This window comes from Zootermopsis nevadensis, unplaced genomic scaffold, assembly GCF_977971745.1.
Source record: "Zootermopsis nevadensis isolate Lab colony 2312 unplaced genomic scaffold, Znev_1.0 Znev_ptg000029l, whole genome shotgun sequence".
NCBI classification, from domain to species: domain Eukaryota; kingdom Metazoa; phylum Arthropoda; class Insecta; order Blattodea; family Termopsidae; genus Zootermopsis; species Zootermopsis nevadensis.
Window position 1 is genome coordinate 8,443,178 of NW_028259161.1, and position 20,586 is coordinate 8,463,763.

Below are 20,586 nucleotides of genomic sequence, written 5' to 3' on the forward strand. Positions count from 1 at the left end.
TTGCTATAGTATATACACATTTCCGTCTCGTAAAGTAAGTGTCCCTTTAAACAGAATAAAGGAAATTATTTTCAACAACCTATTATTTATAAAACTTTCCAGAGTAAACAATTACATTGTAACTGTATTAATTCGCTTGTAAGGGTTTTCAGAGGGATATTTACGTTCTGATTTCTGTAAATTAAAAAAATATATTTATTATATACATCTCACACTTTCTAACTTTTTGCAGAGATGTGCAAACCGTTACACAAATGTCGATCCTTTCAGAGTGAGACTGTACTGCAGAACAACCGTGATCTGTTCACGTTTTACGCATACAAATTGCTTCGATGAAAGTGTGTTGGGGCAACAGAAGATAGCTAAGGGAGGCCCTAAGGCTGCTTTTCGTGTGAAACTAAAGAGCAAACGAAACATACAAGACACACACATATATATGTGTGTGTGTGTGTGTGTAGGGTCCGCAGTGGCCGCGTGGTCGCTGGGACCGTAGGTTCGAATCCCACTCAAGCCATGGATGTTTGTCCGCGTTTTTCTGTGTTGTGCTGTCCTGTGTATAGGTAGAGGCCTTGCGACGGGCCGATCCCTCGCCCAAGGAGTCCTACCGAATGTCTATAGATCTAGCCAACAAAAAGTTGGGACCCGCAGTGCTCAGGCACTTGAAGAACGGGTCGTTCCCAGTATATATATATATATATATAAATATATATATAAATATATATATATATATATATATATATGTATGTGTGTGTGTGTGTAACACACATACATATGCATTCAAATATGTGTGTTGTAGCTGTAAATTTCTGCTGGTAGACGTGGATCGAAACTTAGTTAAACCGTCTTTGAAATCAATATACAATATATTACAAAAGAAGAATACTACTATCCAAGAGATGACAAATACGTGCAAAAATCTGGTCGGAAAATCTGAAAAAATTATTCCACTTATAAAACGTAGGCGAAATGGGTGGCTAATATTGAAGAGGATGTTGATGAAATAGTTTTTGAATGGTGTGCACTGGACTTTAATGGTGAGATTTTGTGAATATTTTAATGAACCCCTGGGTTTTATAAATGGCGGGTAATTCCTTGACTGAACGGCTGCTGCCTTTTCCGGGATGAATGTGCCAATGGAATAAGTTAATATTTCTACCGTATACGTAATTGTCTACAGTTCATACATTTTCCGTGTATTGCCATGATACGGTCTGTACCATCTGCGTGATAATTGTGAGCATTCTACCCCGTCAGACCGTGACCCTCACTTGAACTCACGTTGGTGGCTGTCGTTAGCTTTTCACTTGGCACCTGTACTTTCTTCTGTCGCCAACTAACGTCGAGGATGTGATAATGCAAGTGTATTTATGCAGTGCCTCCCCTATGCATTGTACACTTAGCACGAAGGCATAGGTTTTATGTAACTTCTGTTTAAATTTACATACTAGATTTATTAATCATTTAATTTTGTACTTCCAATACTTCGCTGAGGTCCTCACGTAAGATGACATTATTGTTTACAATAGCAGGCCTTACGTGAAATCTGTTTATGGGTGTTTGCACTGTGCGGATGTTGACTATATATCCGACAATCTTGTGATATGTTTACCACCTCCATCTTCAAGACGAACTCAATACACAGCGTAGGTTTGCGTTTTAAGATGCAGACGAGATCTTTGAAACATCGGTAATATATATTGCACCAGAACCTAGCAGCAGGACTTACATTAGCGCTCAATCACACTTAAAGACCGGTATCTTTAAACATTTATAACATAAGTTAATAATGATAATATAAACAACATTTCAAACGCTTACACAAACTTACGTTTGTGGGACATATTATGTAAACACGTAGGCCAACAATAAGTTTTTAAAATTCCATTTAAATAAACTAATGACTCATCACCTTTACAGACTGAATATCGATGTATGAGGAACTTGTGTTCTTAGGCATTAACCCCTATACGGCCTGTGATTTTTTTAACTAATACCTGGAATACCAGTTTTGTGTTTTGTCCTTACATTTTAATGACCCAGAAGTGCAAAGCTAACTTTTTTTTCTAAGAACATTAGTAATATACATTTAACTGGAAAAAAGCGTGCACTTTTTCTTGAAGTTTATCCCACGCTTTTACAAAATTACTTCTCAACATAATCATCTGTGCGGTCCACACACTTCTAGAAACTTTGTGTTAGTTGTATTAGTCAGTCACGATAGAACTCTTCGTCTTGTTGATGTAACCACGTCTTCTCCTCTGTCTTGACTTCACCGTCTGAGAAGAAGTGATTTCATCTCAGGTTTCCCTTCATTTTCCCGGAAGAGGCAGAATTCATGCGGAGACTAGTCTGGACTGTATGGCGGGTGGTCCAAGACAGTGAAACCAAGGTGAAGAATCTGTGCACAATTAGCGGGCTCGTGTGTGGAATTGTCCCAGAAAGCAGTGTCCATGAATGTGCCAGCAGAAAGTGCGGTGTTCAACTTCACAAGTCCTGACGAACCTTTGTATGATACTGCATCGATAGTCTCCTCTTCAGGCTCGGAAATGATACACCCAGCTTCCGACCCCGATGACAGTGTTGCACAGGCATTAGTCAGTCGCTCTCGCTTTTCTACGGTAACAACTGTTTGTGTCAGTTGCTCGATGAGCGTTTGGGGAATCCATCAGAACGTCACCCACGGCGCACTGTTCTGCGCTGACATCGACTCCTTACACTGACAGTCAGAAACTCGGCTCACAGTACAAACCATTGTCTCCTGAAAAACTAGTATAGACTTTTTACCGCTACACCGACACACATTGCTGGCAATTTCTTACGATACTATGTAGTTCACTCAAGATAAAATGGTTATTGCGTCAATACGAAAGGTGCTAGTTTATTTTTAAGCTTATATTTGTTGTTAGTTAGGCAATTATACGTAGAACAGAAACAGTTACTTTGAAAATGTAGAGGTCGTTAACTCTCAATACGACTGTCACGAACCGGCCAATAAATCATTGAGTAGCAATAAGTTTGCCGTTCTGAGTTCGACAGTTATCGAGAACGATAAACTCGAATGTGAAATTAAATGACGACATATAGGTAACATAATGATATAATGATTTATGACACGTTTATTAAAAGTTAGTTCTCTCTTATTGTACATAGGCGCCCTAATTTTAAGTGTCTGTAATTGATTGTATAATGTTTGTAGCCGATTTCAGCAATGTAAAACTAAAAATTTGTTTATGAATTTATGACGATTAATGTTGAGGCGAACTCTTTCAGTGACCATTAGAGCAAAAGATTTATTATCTGCATATTAACAGTGCCTTGAAAGCTTTTATTTTAAAATGTTTAAAGCTACTATAAATTTGAATTTATATATATATATATATATATATGCTTTATTAAGCTTTATTTACAACACACGTATTACAGTATTTTTATAAATTTGACAATATATATAAAATTTACTTCGTCAAATATAGTGCCTGCCCGATTTATTCTCTGTGTGGATCGATAATTTATATAAGAACTGTGAATGTCAGAATTAATTAAATTATTCTCGTAGAGTCCACCTCCAGTCCACACACATATATACACACACACGGGTTGATTGATTCGGTGACGTCAGTAAATGAACGTTCTTTCGCTGTAAGACCATGTAAATGTTCTGTTTTCGACACTGTCCTTTTCTATCATATTTAGCTGAAGAATAATATTAAAATATGTATCGAACGTTGTGAGCACGTAGTCTGTATTTATTCCCTCAAAAATGGGCGAGTATATCAAAAATAAATATTTGTACCAAACTGTTTGATGTTGCTTCACGTAAGATATTCGTTTTTCTCTCGCCTTGGAACTGGAGTTTCTGCAATAGAAAGATCCCATTCTGATTATCAACCAGCATGTTCTCTTGTCTTTTAAATGGAGTTTCTTAAGTAGAAATCGTCCTTATATAATTCAATTAATCAGGTTGACCTGTCTTTGAATTGGAGTTTCTTCAGTACAAAGCATCCATATCATATATTATATCCATTAATTGGAGCTCCTCTGCACAAGGTGTCAGTAACTTCCCCTTCATCCAGCTAACCCTACATAGGTAAAAGATTGTATCAATATAAATGTAGCTTTAACATTGATGCCTGTAACATATTAAAACAGGTTTCTAACAAGTATGTTAGGAACTTACACGTGTGAAGTTTTATCCTTTCTGTCTGCTGGTTGCAATAAAGACGCTTAAATATCACATATTTAGCAGCAGACCTCGGAGCAGGCCAGTATTTGATTTATCATCTGCAAACAGAACCACTATGACAGTCCATAATCAGGCTACGAAATTTGATACACTCGATTCCAGAAACTGATACGTTACTTAGTTCTGTACACAATATAACAAAATAATCTGATTTAAAAAAGTTAGATTTTCGGTCTAATGTAACACCAAACGAGAGAAGTGTAATAAAAGAGGAAAGCATATATATATATATATATATATATATATATATATATATATACCCTTTGTTATAAAGATATTCGAAATCTGTATGACCCTCAGATGAATACTTTTCCGTCGAAGTATGTGTCCAGAAAAAAATAAACTTTATGTTTAAACTTTTAGAGTTTGAACCTTCACATCGATGATTTCATGTGTTTGTTTTGTCATTAAAATCCACAACTTACCGTTCTGTAATACACGAAAATTTTCTTTTCTTATTTATTTATTTTAAGTAGCTCTCAGTATACACTTTTTCAGTTTTCGTTATTAGCAGCAGTAATAAATTGTCCATGAATTTCTCTAGGAAATATCAGTATAGATTCCAGTAACATGGCATGTCTATACATAGAAATTATTAATGATAATAATAAAGCTCCTCTGTTTATTCTTTGTATAAATACATGCAGAATACATTGGGGGAAAAAGCGTGTAACTGACCGAAACAAGAAACATAAAAATACTGATTAGGCTTACTAAATTGTAAACTGAAGCAATAACCGGAAATGTTGTCAGAAAGAGAACCCCGCTGTGTTTAGCGGACTACGCTAGAGGGGCAGTCATTTGTTTAATCCGGGCCAGTTGTTTGACGTGCCTGTAAACCATATTCTTTGCATTAAACGCCAACAAAGTGAGTTGCTTGATTTATCTCACCCACACGAATAAATCCCGTAATAACCATACTTTTATCAAATTCGTTGTAGCAAAGTTACACGTGCGTAATTTGTATAACAAAAAAAATTGATCAATGTAAATTATAGCATCCACTATCCATTTCTCAGGCTAGTCTACGCAAAAATGATAGCTCATTTGGCTGTAACAGAGTTGCATTCTGATCAGAAATGCTGTCATTAATACGTTTTAATTAAACGTAAGCCTTGTTAGGAGATTGTTTGATGGTTTTTCCTGCGTCGACATTTATACTCGTGTTAAATCAAGTTTGTGGATGTAGTTACACAGCCATTGGAGCAACAAGGGCTTTTGTGACCTCACAGATATTTAAGATTTTCCTTCGCCCGTATCGCTGGCTACACTGCGTGAACCTAAAGTTCTATAGCATTTGTGTAATCCATTACAGAAAATATGTTTAATGGTTCTTCATATATCCCTTTCCGATTTTCTACCATAATCTGAAATCAGTTGACTACAGACTAGGACGCTTACATTCCAACGTCCGACATGGGCGCTGGCAATATTTCTCTTGAGCACTATATCTACAGTGACTGTAAGACCAAGACATAATCTCCTATAGTCGACGCCGTGGCTGCTTTCCCATTGCTAAGCGCAGCTCACACTAAGCTTATACTTTCATCCAAATCTTAACAAAGATTACTAGGATATGAAAAGCAGAGTTATCACAATAGGTTGCCTGCTTCAGGAGTAACTTGACTAAAAGTGTTCAAGAAACAAACTAACCTAACTCATGGAGAGGAGTCCTTGAGAAGTTAATAGAGCGATAAACTGGTCAAGAATTGTTATTAAACCCGAAGGTTCATTAATATGTTCACAGGATATTAAGACATAAATATACACCGAATTAAGTAGCTCTTCTGTTGTAAGATTTGAGGTTTCCACAGCGGTGAGTATGAATATTTCCGTCTTCTGGGTTGTTGCGCTGTGTAGTCTGGTCGATATTAACCAACGTTTCAGAGGTCATACTGCCTGATGACGGAGGCAGTATGACCTCTGAAACGTTGGTTAACATCGACCAGACTACACAGCGCAACAACCCAGAAGACAGAAATCTTCAACTATTTTTTATTGTGAAGTACTTCCTTACATGTAACATATTTTTTAGACAAGCCTTAATTAAATCTTATGCAATAGGCTACTGAACTTGAATAGCAGTTATCTTTGACAGCCTACTGCCAGCTTCTTGCCCACTTGAGTACGTGCTAAATATGATCGTGACTCTGCACGTCTTGACATTTATCAGCTGATACTTTATTTAACGCATTTGTTTCGTTTGCTTAGATTAGACTATATATCGCCGTATTACACAGAAAAATGGTCTTGACCTATGACCACGTATGAACATGGATGGATGCTGTCTCTTAGCCCGTGTTAGGGTATTATGTCATAATTTGGCTTGAGACACTAAGGAAAACTGTAAACACCTCCAAATTTACTAAGATTAGAACCTAACACCTATCAGATAAAAGTCTAGAGCGTTTCGCTCCGGGATGCTTGGTGTTTGTTTGTTTGATCGTATATGGTGGAAATATATTATGATCAGAATTCATTATATTTTTACTAGACTGATGTTAGAATATTGTACTGAAATAGTATGTAACAGCTTGAATCGTGAACAGCTGCACCTTACCACTTACTTATAGTTGGCTTAGCTGCAGTTGATAAAGCGTCGAAAAATAAGTAAAATATTAAATAAATTATTTTATTTATCTGGGAGATAGTACGAAGATTATGCCTGGTACTCCCCATGTCAATATCACATTGTTCTTCCTGCCATGCAGCCTGCTTCCAGTAACTGCATTTCCTAACCGAGCAATGGGGGAATTCAAATGACGTATGAATATCTAAATGCATATGACAGATTTAGGTCGCCGAGATCATTATATTAGGTGCAAATGTAATGGAATTATAATTTAGGTAATTTCGTTTAAAGTGTGGTTTGTGTTTGTGTTTTGATCCGTTTTCCAGATGTGTTAATTAACGCTCTGCTTTTGAGTCGACATTAAATGACTTACCGCTATATTAATAAAATAAATATTTAATTCATATACAAACATTTCATATATGACGTAAAATTTTATGTGCTGGCGTTGTTGCTCTGAAAACGCATTCAGGGCGAACAAAATAGTTTTCACGCATCTTTTCGTGAGACTCTACTTTGGTTATTCAACTCTGAATGTAACGGAAGAGGGGAAAGTCTAATGGAATTCCCACCAATGTAAATAAAGTCCGTATACACAACGTTAAGTAAATGTGTTTCGTTACAAATGTTAATGTAGTTTCCTTGAATTTGTGAAAGCTACTTACAGATTGCGGGTGATGACATAATACGAGTACTTGTAGTAGGGATGTTACAGTTTGAATCTCGGCCTGTCTATGCCGAGATTTCGTAATTCCCTTTTCCAGTTACAACAAAATCTGCCAAAGATTCTATGACATAATTAACCGATGATATTCTGATATCTGAACTCCGCAGTAAATATATCGATTGTGGGATTCAGGTGACATTGTGTAGTCTTGTAGGCGTGAGGAACATTACGCCTTCATCGCACTTGAATATGGACGAGACGAAGGATGGAGACGATATGTTCTTCTGAAACACTGTTAGTCACCAATAATACTTTGTATCATCACGAAGTGGAAAAACTTACACACGTTTTCACCGCCATGAAATCCCCAAAAGTCAACGTTGATACGTTTTCCTGCATGTGGCTACCTGGACAAGTGTCAAGTTTTATTTACAACTGTTATTTTTTTAAGTGATACACACGGTTATGAGTCATATATGCCGAAATATTAAAACCTTGCATACCGTGTGGTATATTGGAATATAAAATATGCATACAAACATTAGTGTCATTCATAGTGTAAACAGTTTTGTTTATATGCTTATTTTATATTCATATATGCCGAAATTTTAATTTAAAATTATGGACAAATATTAAATCGTAATTAACCGACCCGCTAACAGAAGTCTGTGCACGGCAGAATAATTTAATAGAAGGTTCTCTTGAACTCACTGAAACGGTCGTAACACAGTCGATCGAGTTGTAAATTCGCCAGTAATTCTTTGAGTCGTCACTTGTTTGTACATATAATATTACAATAATTCTTCCACATATCCGATTCCTTAAGTAAGTCGGCTAGAATTTCTGGCAAATTTGTGTATGGAATTGGTGTTGATCTGAGAGATATGAATAGAAATTCGTGTTTATTAAAGCATCAGGATTCTCAGATGCCTAAATCAGTGTTGCAGATTTTGTATGCGACATCTGTTTTTGAAGCTTTTAATATTTGAAGCCCTCTGATTCGATCTGCGTTTCTGGTAACATTTAACGGTCGTAACTTTGGTCCTATTTAAACCTGTAAAGCATATTATACAATAATTAACCAGGTAACAGTAGAGCGATATAAGCTAGTGATACACCCAGACAATTGAGAGAGTGTGTCGTCGTCTGATTATTGCAATACTGTTTGTTAAATTGGCAATCAGCGAACCGTTTCTGTAACACGTCTTCTTCCATTATTGACGATCGGTCATTATCTACCCATATTATCTGCCTCATACCCGATCATATTGAAACACTGCAATACACCATGCATGAATCTCCTGCAGTATTATTGCTTCGTATTCGAGATGATCGCAGTGTGAATCCTAGCCGGAAACAAATTATACTGGTACGTCTAGCAACTTGTTCTGGGCCCCTTCGTACAGGAAATTCCCGATGGCACGTTGCATCAGGCCAAAGTCAGGTTCACCGCACAGTCATTCCATAATTACTCATTTGACACTATGTAACGTTTAATTGGTGTAGCGTTTATGAAGAAATTAATACTCTTATCATTTTTATTTGGTATTTATTTAACGATGCTGTCAGTTAGACTATACAGCCTAGAATGACTTAGCTTTTATGACCATGTACAAAATACGAAAATACTTGAACACTTCCAAACTTTCAAAACAAAACTAAGAACGAAGAAATAAGTAGCACTCATGTCTGATTGTGTATATAAATAAGATACCTCAAAGAATTATAATATCCACATCTGCTGGCTGCAGAGTTGAAGGGCGTACTGAAATAACATAAAAGATTTCGTTCTGAATGTTCAGTTACTAATAATAATTTGTGTTAATTTCTTTATAGCAATTGAAGAAGGGACTGATACTTCAGTACAAAGGTAGCATAGCCTTTAAAATTGTTTAAACAAACGAAAGCGTTTTACAGATTCGAGAAGGTTTTTAATCTGTCTCCCGGATCTACTTGTGTTCGTCCTGCAGCAGTTCCTGGGATTCGACTGACAAATTGCCTCAGCTCGGATACTCTAAAATTTATGTATGAAGTTTCATTTGTTTCGGTCCATCACCGGAAATTTACAAAGAAACTTAGTCATAGGTGCTCATTTACAGATATGATTTATGTAATAATAAAGAAGTTTTGTTACAGTAAGTGCATTAAACCAGTCGTAAATTGCTCTGTTTAGTCATCTATTCAGCAATTCAATCTCCAAATGTCAGTCAGATGAACTTTTCAGCCGTTCTGTCAACCCTACAAGGAAACCAATTAGTCATTCTTTTATTTAGTCAGCAAACTGGGAGGTGGACTACTTATCTAAGTATTTAAATATGGTCCAAACAATGTACATTGCCTTCTGCGGCATTCCCAATACCTATTCTCTACATGCTCGTCACAGAACTCAACCAAACACTAAAAAAACAACCCAATATAACGAAATTCAACCAAATCTGCCCCACAGGAGTTAAAAATTCGGCTTTGAGTTCTGCGCATATGCTATTATGCGCATGGGCGTCTCTAACAACGCACAAACGTACCCATCCAATCGAATTAAATCAATTTCAACCAAATTTACTCTCTAGAATCTAAAAATGCGCAAAATTAACTGCGCAAAATTAACTACTAACCAAAATCATGTCAGTCTATCTCTTAGCAGCTTACAATTGCGCAAGGAAGTCTGCACATCCGCAAAAGTTCGTCTGCGCATATCCGTCACTTCACTAACCTAATCCAACACAACCCAATGTAACCCAAGCCATTATGTAAACATTGAGCCCTATTACAATTTCGACTGCCATGATTCTTAAGAAAATGTTCACTGTATACAGGGAACACAACGTTATTACCATGTCAACTGTCAGTATTCCATTAATAAATGAACACCCACTTAAAACTGTTTTCATCCGTTCTCTGTCTATTTAATACGTAGAACTTCTTTTGTAATCGATAGTAATCTATACTACTCAACAGACCAAACGGAAAATATTACATATAATGCATGGAATGACAATGTCCATCCATCAAGTGATGGCATACAATTATTCATAGTAGCTGTAATGTGTTTTATTTTTACTTTATTTATAATACATAGTTTGGAAGTCAAGCAATTTATTTATTGCATTAGTACGACATACCAGAAGATAAGGTTATGAAGCTAATAACTGAGGATATGTTCCAGAATTTATTGAACGATGTGTGTACCATAATGTTTTGTAAGATTTTCATACAAATTAAACCAAGAAGGTACAATATTAATAAATAATTAGTAGAAAAATTTGTGGTTTATTTAATTCAGATAAGTCTATTTCAAGTAGGCTTGAGTCAGTATACTGAATTATTGAAGCAACAGATTATATATATTAGATGTTTCCTGATCTAATCCTAGTAGATCAAACATTTCTTTGTGAAATGCACTAATAATTTCGTTGGCGAGGATGATTGTAAATTACTAACGAGCCTTTGAAACTGCCTCAAATATGTTACTGCGTAAGATTAGGCTGTCATGAATTTTAAGAACTATTATATTAGTTACGTTTATGTACTGTTGTTTCAAAATTGTATTTAGATTAACTGTTAAGAATCCTTTGTACGTATTTCCGTAAATACTTTTAATTTTCTAAATGTTTTTTAGTCTAATGGGTTTGCTTGATGATAAGTGATCAATAATTTAATTATTTTCCTTGCATTAGTCTAATTGTCATCGATGATATAAAATGTAACGCGATGACGTACAAGAGACTGCTGTATTGAATGCAGGTCAAATGCTAAGATTATCTTGGCGTAAGGAGTGATCTACGTATACAACGAGAAAGGAAGTTCAGAAACAGTCGATAGCTTTTGCTCAAGACTTGCGTTTGAATAAAAATTCTTTAAAGTTTTTTATCAGTGTAAGCATCACAGTTACCGAGTAACATTCAGTCCAGACGTGGCCAATATTTCAGCAACGGGACTACGACTAAATGTAGGTCTGTGACCAGGCACCATCAGTAGACGTTTATAGAGTAAATCAGTCTCTGTTTAACGGCAGTGAAATTTTGAACATTAATGCAAAAGTGAAACAACTTGTTCCACACTTCTTTCTGCACATTTATACAAATGTAACATTCTCGTAAACGTCTGTCTGTGACTTATATTATAAAACATGTGAATAATTATAAAGGTAATAAATGAGTTTCTGTGCTTGGTGTTGATTCGTCTCTAACAATATTGGAAACAAATCTTTGTTGAGTTAATTTGTATCTAATTTAGTTTCTCTATTTCTGAATAAATGCCATGGATATTTGTCGAAACTTTTTCAGCGCATATTCTAAATTTCAAGTATCTCAGAGAACTTATGCGTAGATAAACGAGTGTTTCTGACGTTATTTGCTTCATAGTCGTTATCGGTTTAATTTCTCTCCTTACGCGCATTGCTTAATCCTGTACTAAATATTTCACCACCCATTGAGTAGCCTCGGAACTTCTGATTATACTGCTTCTGTCATTATATTTGTGGTTTGTAGCCTCTCTTATGTATCTATAACACTGCCTCTCATTAACAGTTTATATTTCACTGGTAACTATATGTACCACACGTTTTAACTTTCAGTAACTCTTAATTTCGCCTACAGAGTGTGTTTATGTGTTTCATATGATTCTCAAAATGAACGTCTATCTCATATTTAAAGAGTATAAAAATAGGTATTTGTAATGGAGACGTGTTGTGTTGTCTTTGAGGTAAGAATTTAATTTTTAAATTGTATTTGCATTATCTTCAGGGTTCACAGGGTTATTGCCACTACGGTTTCAGGCCCTACACTTGTATTATACTCGTACGTAAGGATTGCTTGGTTTTCATAGGCAGAGACGTCGGCCACTCCATTTTTCTTCCATGAATCGTTGTTGGAAAGGACGTGCAGTGAGTGACTTGGTATCGATTTGTTGATCAAGTGATTCCTGTGTCGAGCGACATGCACAAACACATAACATAAATGGGTGGGCTTATCGGGAGCTCGCTGCAATAAATAGCTACCAAAACGATCAATATGCCGTCCCGAAAATACAGTATAAATGTTCCTGTCTTCACAGAAGTTACAGCCACCACTTCACTGACGAGCTGAACTCACATTCCGCCACACTGTGAAATGACCGCGTTCAAAACATGACCAACGGTCAAAGTCCGCTTTCGTTGTTAGTTAATACACTGATGTTTTAATTGCTGTCATGAATCGACTAGGATTCGAACCCCCCGATTGTAATCGGAGTAGGTTACTCTTCTCATAGCTACTGCGTCCACACGGGCTCTAGGGTCAGCATGCCCAGCATTGGGGTTCATTCCCCAAAGGAAAACCAAACTGGTCACGAAGCTGACCACTCTCCTGCGTCTGCTGTCAGGTTCATGTTTGACTTGTGTACACTCAGTTAATTATAGATGGCCATATAAGTACGAATTCCATTGGTCAGTTTCCGGAAGGATTTATTGTGGTTGTGGCGTGACTGAACGATTACGTAATCATTTTCTGTGGTATGTGGTTGAGAGCCTTACTAAGCAAGTAACGCAAGACAACAGGGTCACAGTGTCTCTTTGTTCCTTTACACGGTGCCTCAATCTGAAGAACGTGGTTGTACATTCTTGCCCGAGAGAAATGAGAATGACTGCAAAGCTTTCAAATCATGAGGACAAAGCTTTGTACATTGTGAATTTATTTAACTTGCAGACCACCTGCACAAAAGAATGTATTGTGTATTTGAATTCAGGATGATGCTGTAATGAAGTACGTGACATATGACGATAAGGATTAATCGTGATGATTGAGGACTGTGGTGTGTTTGAAACATTAACTCTGGTTTTGTTTCAAAAGGCGGAGGGAACCTTGAAAGAAAAGATTTTCAGTACAGCCCGCCGATTAATATGGAACGCAGTTGGTTGTCATGATGAGCAGTCTTGGAAGGAAACCACATGGGGCACCTGACATCTCAATAATGGGAGAGACGTAAGTCACTTCTTCAGACACAAAGAATTATTTCAATCTTCAAGTATGAGGAGATGCTTGGCCGCACATGTGGAGGGATGACATTTACATTTATTTGTCAATTGCCATAAATATAAATTGTATACTCTTGGCGAGGCACGAAAATTCTTAGCTTATTATGTTTGAAATCAGGGAAATTTGAGAAATATTAGGACCTAAGGCAGAGTAACAGGAGGCTAGTTAAAGTTAAATAATGAGGAACTTCATCACGTTTAGTCACATTTTTCACCAATTATTATTAAGGTGAGTGTTTTAAGGAGAAAACTAATATGTATACAAATTTATGTAGCAGAATCTTTACGGAAGATACCGTTTAGTAGATTTAGTTGTAGACGAGAGGATAATATTAAAATTGAACTTAAAGAAATAAGGCATGTGAATGTGTGCTGTATTCAACTGGCTCAGGTTAGGATACAATGTCGGGCTGTATTGTACATGGCAATGAACCTCCGAATTTCATAAAGCTTACAGAAAGTCTTGTTTATGTGATGCACAATTATATTCTCATATCGAACTCTGCTCCACACCGCCTATGTACACAAGCTGTAGTCTGAATCTATCCCGGCCTAATCCTGACTTTGTGATGTCTAATTGCTCTGTTTTACTAATGTATTCCTTGACAGAGATCGGCAGAACAAGAAGATTCATAAACATGCCTTGGCCAATATTTGTTTATCTTATATTTCCAGGGTCTTAAAATACGATCTTCAAAGAAGGTTTGATTGATTAAATTGGAATACATTACTTAGGAACCCTAATTATAGAGTAATCTAAAGTACACTTCTATCACGTCATTTCTTTGTTATCTGCCGCTCGGTTACATTCCTCTACTTTCTTGTATTGGAGACTGCGTAGGTATAAATGGAATGCGTTCATCATTAGCAGACTTGTGTACCGATACTCCACTAATTGGATGGTTGCTAATTACACAAAAATTCCCCTTTAAGGACAAGAAAGTAAATACTTCCTCTCTGCCTCTGCCTTCCGACGATTTCGCTACACGCCACATAAAGTTTACTTGTTCAGTTGTACTTAGTGCCAGATCGTTGATAATGTTACTCTTTCCCATGCCTTTAAGACATAGTGACTGGCTTTAAGAAGTATCAAGTTCACTCAATTTTTTGTGCTTTACATAGCAAATATGGTTCGTTTGTCAGTTCGGAATTACTGAGAACTTTATGTTCAAACTCGTTTTTCCTCAGGCTTATATATACTATATATTTACGCATTTAGAGGCCGAAACATGTCTTGTCTGTAAAAACATGTTTTTCCCTTGAAAAAGCAATCAAATTATGAATCTGTAACTTCACATACTTGCAGAATCTGTCCACATACCGGAGCGGCAAAACATAAACGAAAAATGTTTTAGTTATAAGAATATAAATATATACGAGTTTCCAAAAATCAAAATAAGAATAAGAAGAAGAATAACATATATCCGCATAGGCTTAATTTATATTGCATTTTAAGGTCCGGGATACTGAATTGATCGCGGACAGTACCATTATGACATATATCGTGTGCATGTGTTGTGTGGTTCTCTTTAAAATAACCTAGTTATTCATTACTATCCTTAAAGAGAGACCAGCAGTGTACAGGTTTAACAAATGTGTTGTGGGCCACTGTGCAGCAAGGAAGATCTCTTATTTCCATTACATTAAATCGAATCCTAAGCGGTACAGGAAAACGAAGTAAAAGTTGTTTTTCACTTCAACTTTGAATGTAAATTTTCAGTCTCAGTCTCGACACACTTAGCTTTTCTATACCTTTTGTTCTGCGACTAATGGGGGGTATGGTAAAGAACAATGTGTAGGCCTAGTAATGCATTATGTGTTAAATAGCATTCTGTTGATGAATTTTAACTCAACCACTAGCTGCTTAGCAGTCAGTCAAAAACCTAACCTCCTCTCTGATTGCAATGTTTTTCACTTTATATTTATACTGCTTGTACCAAACTAGGGATTGTATATCATCTTCGTTAATTTAACTACAGTATAAGGCAAGTTATTATTAAACCACAACAAATAAATGGGTTAAAACAGAATATTAAATAAATCACAAGAAAATAAGACGAAGTTGGGTAAATCGTTACTCAAATAACTGATATGTTGTTCAGTTTCGATAGCGGAGGCGGATAATTTATTGACTTTGAAGGAGTCATAAGTAGAAGTCATCTGTTCTAATCTACTACTGCAGCATTTGCTGGTCTGTTTGCGTTACCACGATGAAGTCCGGTCAGGATGAGGTGTTAGACAGTCGCGACCTTGTGATTACTAATCCTGCTTCGTATTTGGGAGGTTTCAGGTTCACATCTTGATCTAAAGACCGCATGTCTTTCGTGATTTGTTGAGTCCTTCCAGTGAATTACCTTCCTTCCAGATACCGTCCAGTTCGTTATTCATTCATTAATTATTTCATCTGACCGCTGTATAGTCTAAGCTACTAACAGTGCCCTTAACATACCTTATATAAAAAGACTTTTATAACCGAAGATTTTCAGCACAGTACTTAGTCTTGTAGTGTAAAGTACAGGACATTGACCAAGGAGTCTTGAAGATAAAAATGAAAACTTTTTGCAGTGTTAAACAGTGCTGTCTACTGACTGAAGTAGTCTTATCAGATTGGCTTTTCCAAATGCGTTGCATGATCTTTGCGAAAGAATTCGTATGTAAGACATTAAACGACACATCGTTATTTCTCTCCTTCGCCTCTCAAAGTATAACTCCATCCAGGCTTAACATATAATAGACAAGTGAATTTGTCTCATGAATGTTTTTGTATGACAAATCCTTATAACAGGGATCGACTATGGAAGAAATTCTATTTATAGTGAAATACTGCTGAAAATAACAGTTGGCATTTCCATTCCTAACTAATACGTTAACATTACCAGCATTGCCATTAATATAATACCAAAATAGGATGACTGTAAGTGTACTAGCATTATCATACTACTACACATGTTAAAAGGAGTAATTATTCACATCTGAAAATTACGTGGGGACTTAAATCAACCACAAATGATGTCGGAATAGGTGGTTATTATAATGGGTAAATGAAAGGCGAAGGAATTTTGAAATATAAATTAAATTATGAATTGGTGTGAAGCAGGAGGGATAGTGTTATTAAATTTGTATAAATTCGGGGTATATCTTTGCGTACTCAGGAAAATTTATGTTCCGGATTTCGAACACTGTTTGCTTCCTTGTTATCGACACAAAACGTGTTGTTTGATTGATAGAAGCCATGTTGGAACTTGGGTTACCGTAATTAGCTTGCACGGGTTGTTATTGGAGACCTTTTCACATTATCTCCATTTTTCGATCCAGATATAATTATAGTAACTGTAGGCAAAATACTGTTCTGATGTAAATTGCTTTCCTGTTAGGTTATCAGGTAGTTCACTTTTGTATGGTAACAACATGCATGAACACCTGTTCTCCTCGGATAGTTAACAATCCTATTGTAATTTAGCAGGTAGCTATTATTCCACTGAGATAACGTTTCGTATGTGCAACATTAATAATTTCAATTGTCGCACAGGTCGGATATGGATGGAGAACAGGATACTGAGATAATATAAACATACCAAGCGGTTTTTTGAACACCTGAAAGCACGTACAACTTTACAATTATTATATATGAAACAGAATCAGATTTCTTATGTGTAATTCAGGACATAAATCGCATGTGCAAGCCTACTCTTCGGGTTTCAGTTGGTTATTGACGATGGTGGAAATTCCGAGAAAATATGAACTCCATATTTTACAATTGTCTCGAATAAAAACCATCAACAGAATCGAGTACACGGAATGAATCGCATTTTTTTGCAAAGACCTTACGTTCATACACGTTTGTGGCAGTTCATTAATCGATAAAGATTGTCTGTAATTTTTTTTCTTCAATGCATTTATTTGATTCAGCATATTTTTCAGTCTTCTATTGATATCATTCAGTATATTAATTTAGCTATTCGTTCAGTGCAATAATTTATTTGTACATTTATTTAATACGTACATTTACTTACTCAGTACAGTAGCGCACTTACTCATTCCGAAAATACATTCACTCATTTATTTGTTCCATTCATTCAATATTTTATTCAGTAATCGTCCAGTCATTAATTCATGAATTTATGGCTTCTTTCTTAATAACATTTATTGATTATTATGTGCATTAACTCAGTAACTTAGTTATAAATTTATTTATGCAATAAATTCAATGATTCAGTACGTTCCCCCACCCCCATGAAATTCAATATTGCAGTATCGAATACACGAACGCTCAACTCTGAGAGTCTCTTCGTCAAACACTCTGCTGAGACAAAAGATATTCAGACCAAGGAGAAATGTATGGGTGGGGCATGTAGCAAGCACCTGAGAGATGGCAAGTGCATACAGAATTTTAGTCGGAAAGCCTGAATAAAATATATCGCGTTGTTTTACACAGACGTAGGTGAGAATATGATTAAATGAACCTTGATCTTAAGAGATTTAAAAATGTATACCGGTCGTACCTGGCTTAGGTTAGTGATTAACAACAGACTCCTGTAGACACGGAATTAAAGCTTCGCATTCCATAAAATTCCTTTACTGTCTGAGGGTCTGCTAGGTTCTGAATCGCGGTTCTGTTCAGTGAAGTTAGTTCTGAGTCACAGAGAGAAGGGTCACGAGAAACGCAAGACAATAATAATGTCGCCTTCGAAGTACAAACTACTAAATTTCCTACTGTGCCTTTCGCTGTCTGATTCGTCTTTGTGTATGTCCATTCATTCGCTATTATAGATAGAATTTCATTTAACTTTGTATGCGCCTGCATAAACCGTTGCACTGTATGAACAGAGTTTATTTAAACCTCCGCGCTCCAGAGGATGCATTGTGTGTATTCATATAGAAGATACCAAACGATCGCTTGGTTTTGTAATTAACAGGTTTATACTAACCGAACCAGATACAATTCTGTCAAAATCTTTTAGCCGAAAACCTCGCTTAATTAACATCATCGACGAGTTTACAAACTGCATCAATGATATTCCATCAATGTTATGATCTTTCAGTGTCTAATGTCTGTCAGACTTTTATATGCTTCCTCTTCACATCCGAGCTACATGTCCATCCCATCATAACGCTGACAGCAATAGTTAATCTATACAAACCCCTTTATGAAATACGGTCCTACTTTGTTGGCCACATTAATTTACGTTTTGAAACATTTTAAATGTCAATGTTAGTTGTTATTTTATGACACATACTACTCTCTTAAAGCCTTCCCCCTCAAATCCAAAGTCAGTTTCATTAATCACAGCAAACTACTTAACAAGTACGCTACCAGTGACCGGCTGCTGACGTATTTGTAGCTGAGCTTACTTTTATGTCATCAAATACCTATAATGATGATAACAATTTCCTGGAACACTGGTCTTTCTAGAAGAGAAAAATAATTCTTGTAATATATTTCAATATGTTGGCATGACATGATATTCCCATGACATAACAATGTATCCGGCTTGCTTAGTACGTGGAATGTTACTTGTTAACGCCCCTGACGTCACCTTGCTTCTCGTGACGTTCACATTGCTCATCAATTTGCCAACCCCAATAAACATACTTTAGTCGTGCACCGTAGCCAGCAAATATTACTAGGCGTAGCATCTACGTGCTTACGATTTCTGAGAAACGGGTTCAGAAAATCAGGGCGTCTTTTTGATTTCAAATAAGTTCTGTCGCTTGATATTGAAATGTTATAAATTCTATTGTACGCCCTATAGCGGTGATCGGCAACCTTTCGGCGACCGTCACACGATTTGTGGGCTACCCGGTGTGAGAAGTGCATGAATTTTCTGATACTGAAGGGGTCATTCATATAAAGCTACTGATTACCATAGTAAACCGACGTTTCGGGAACCAACTCTGTCCCCATCCTCAGGGTTCTGATGTGACTGGATACCTCGGAAGTCGCCTGTGTATAAGGCGAATCTGATTCACGTTCTTGAATTCTTTCGTCTGTTAATTTTAAAATGTTAACTGTTAAAATACGACGTTTCGGAAGCTGACTCTGCCTCCCTACATTTGATAACACCTTACAGTGCTATCATTTGGGTCTATCAGAATTGATATTAGGTCCTTCTTGTGAAGCCAACTGGGTAGAATGTTTTATTATACACGATGACGGGGTCAGAACGGGCTACTGGAACGTCTGACTTTCTTTAAAGTCTTTTTTAACTTTGAAATCAATAGGCGAAAGATAATACCCGAGTATATGCATTAGTTATCGACACACACAGTTTTGCTGAAATAAACTAATCTAACGTATTACGCCAGCTGTGAAAAAAGAAACAACAAACATTTATCTTTGCAAAACTTCGACACTGTTCCCTCAGACATCGTAACCAGAAGTTGCTCTTCATGGTTACAATGTAACTGTGACGTAGACTGTTATCTCCAGAATGAGTAAAGCCACGTCGATAGGTGGGGTAATGGAAAAAGCGAAGACATGCCTTAGGCGAAGTTCGAATCCCCGGTCGGAGAACTTGGTGCGGCAGGAATCACGCTCTAAAAATTCTGCCTACCACAGAAAAGAGTTGTAATTTAAATAACTTGAAGTAAAATATTCTTCTGTGTCATGTGATCCACGCCATGGCGAAGCTTTAACCTCGACATTACACCGAAGTGAAAAGTCGACTTCACGCTGTACCCGCTTTACCACTTGCAAAACAATCGACTGTGTCCATACATAGTTTGAGTTGCAAGATGGGTTCCAGACCTAACTGACTTTTGTACCTGCACGGCATAAAGACGAGTACTTTGGAAAAAAGGACCTCTTTTAGGGACTCTTGTTTCATATTTTTATATTTCTTAACTTCAAATATATAGTAATTGAATTCTTTGGCTTTTCTCCTGTCAGACACAAATTTTAAAAATATAAAAAGCAAACAAACAGAAGAATCATGCATTCGAATGCGATTTGAAACTGTGGGGAGAGTGTCCGCTGAACACAACGCATGTGTTTTCATGGAATAATTATTTATTTTGTGCTTTCAGTTACATAAATTTGACATCGCAGGTTTTCTGCTTTACAAAGGTGACCAATGACATTAATTTTATACCAA

The 20,586-nt window shown here is 36.5% G+C and overlaps 1 protein-coding gene across 2 annotated transcripts in view; it reads left to right on the forward strand.

Moving 5' to 3' along the window:
* The window catches only part of side-IV (sidestep IV transmembrane protein), a 446,858-nt gene that overhangs the window by 105,888 nt on the left and 320,384 nt on the right, over positions 1-20,586 (forward strand). Inside the window, exon 1 of one of the 2 annotated variants that reach the window (XM_087358211.1) lies at positions 13,424-13,439. The exons of the other annotated variant lie outside the window; for it this stretch is intronic. The gene's annotated coding sequence lies outside the window, so the exon portion shown is untranslated. Of the gene's footprint in view, positions 1-13,423; positions 13,440-20,586 lie in introns of those variants that run through there. 2 annotated transcript variants of the gene reach the window in all.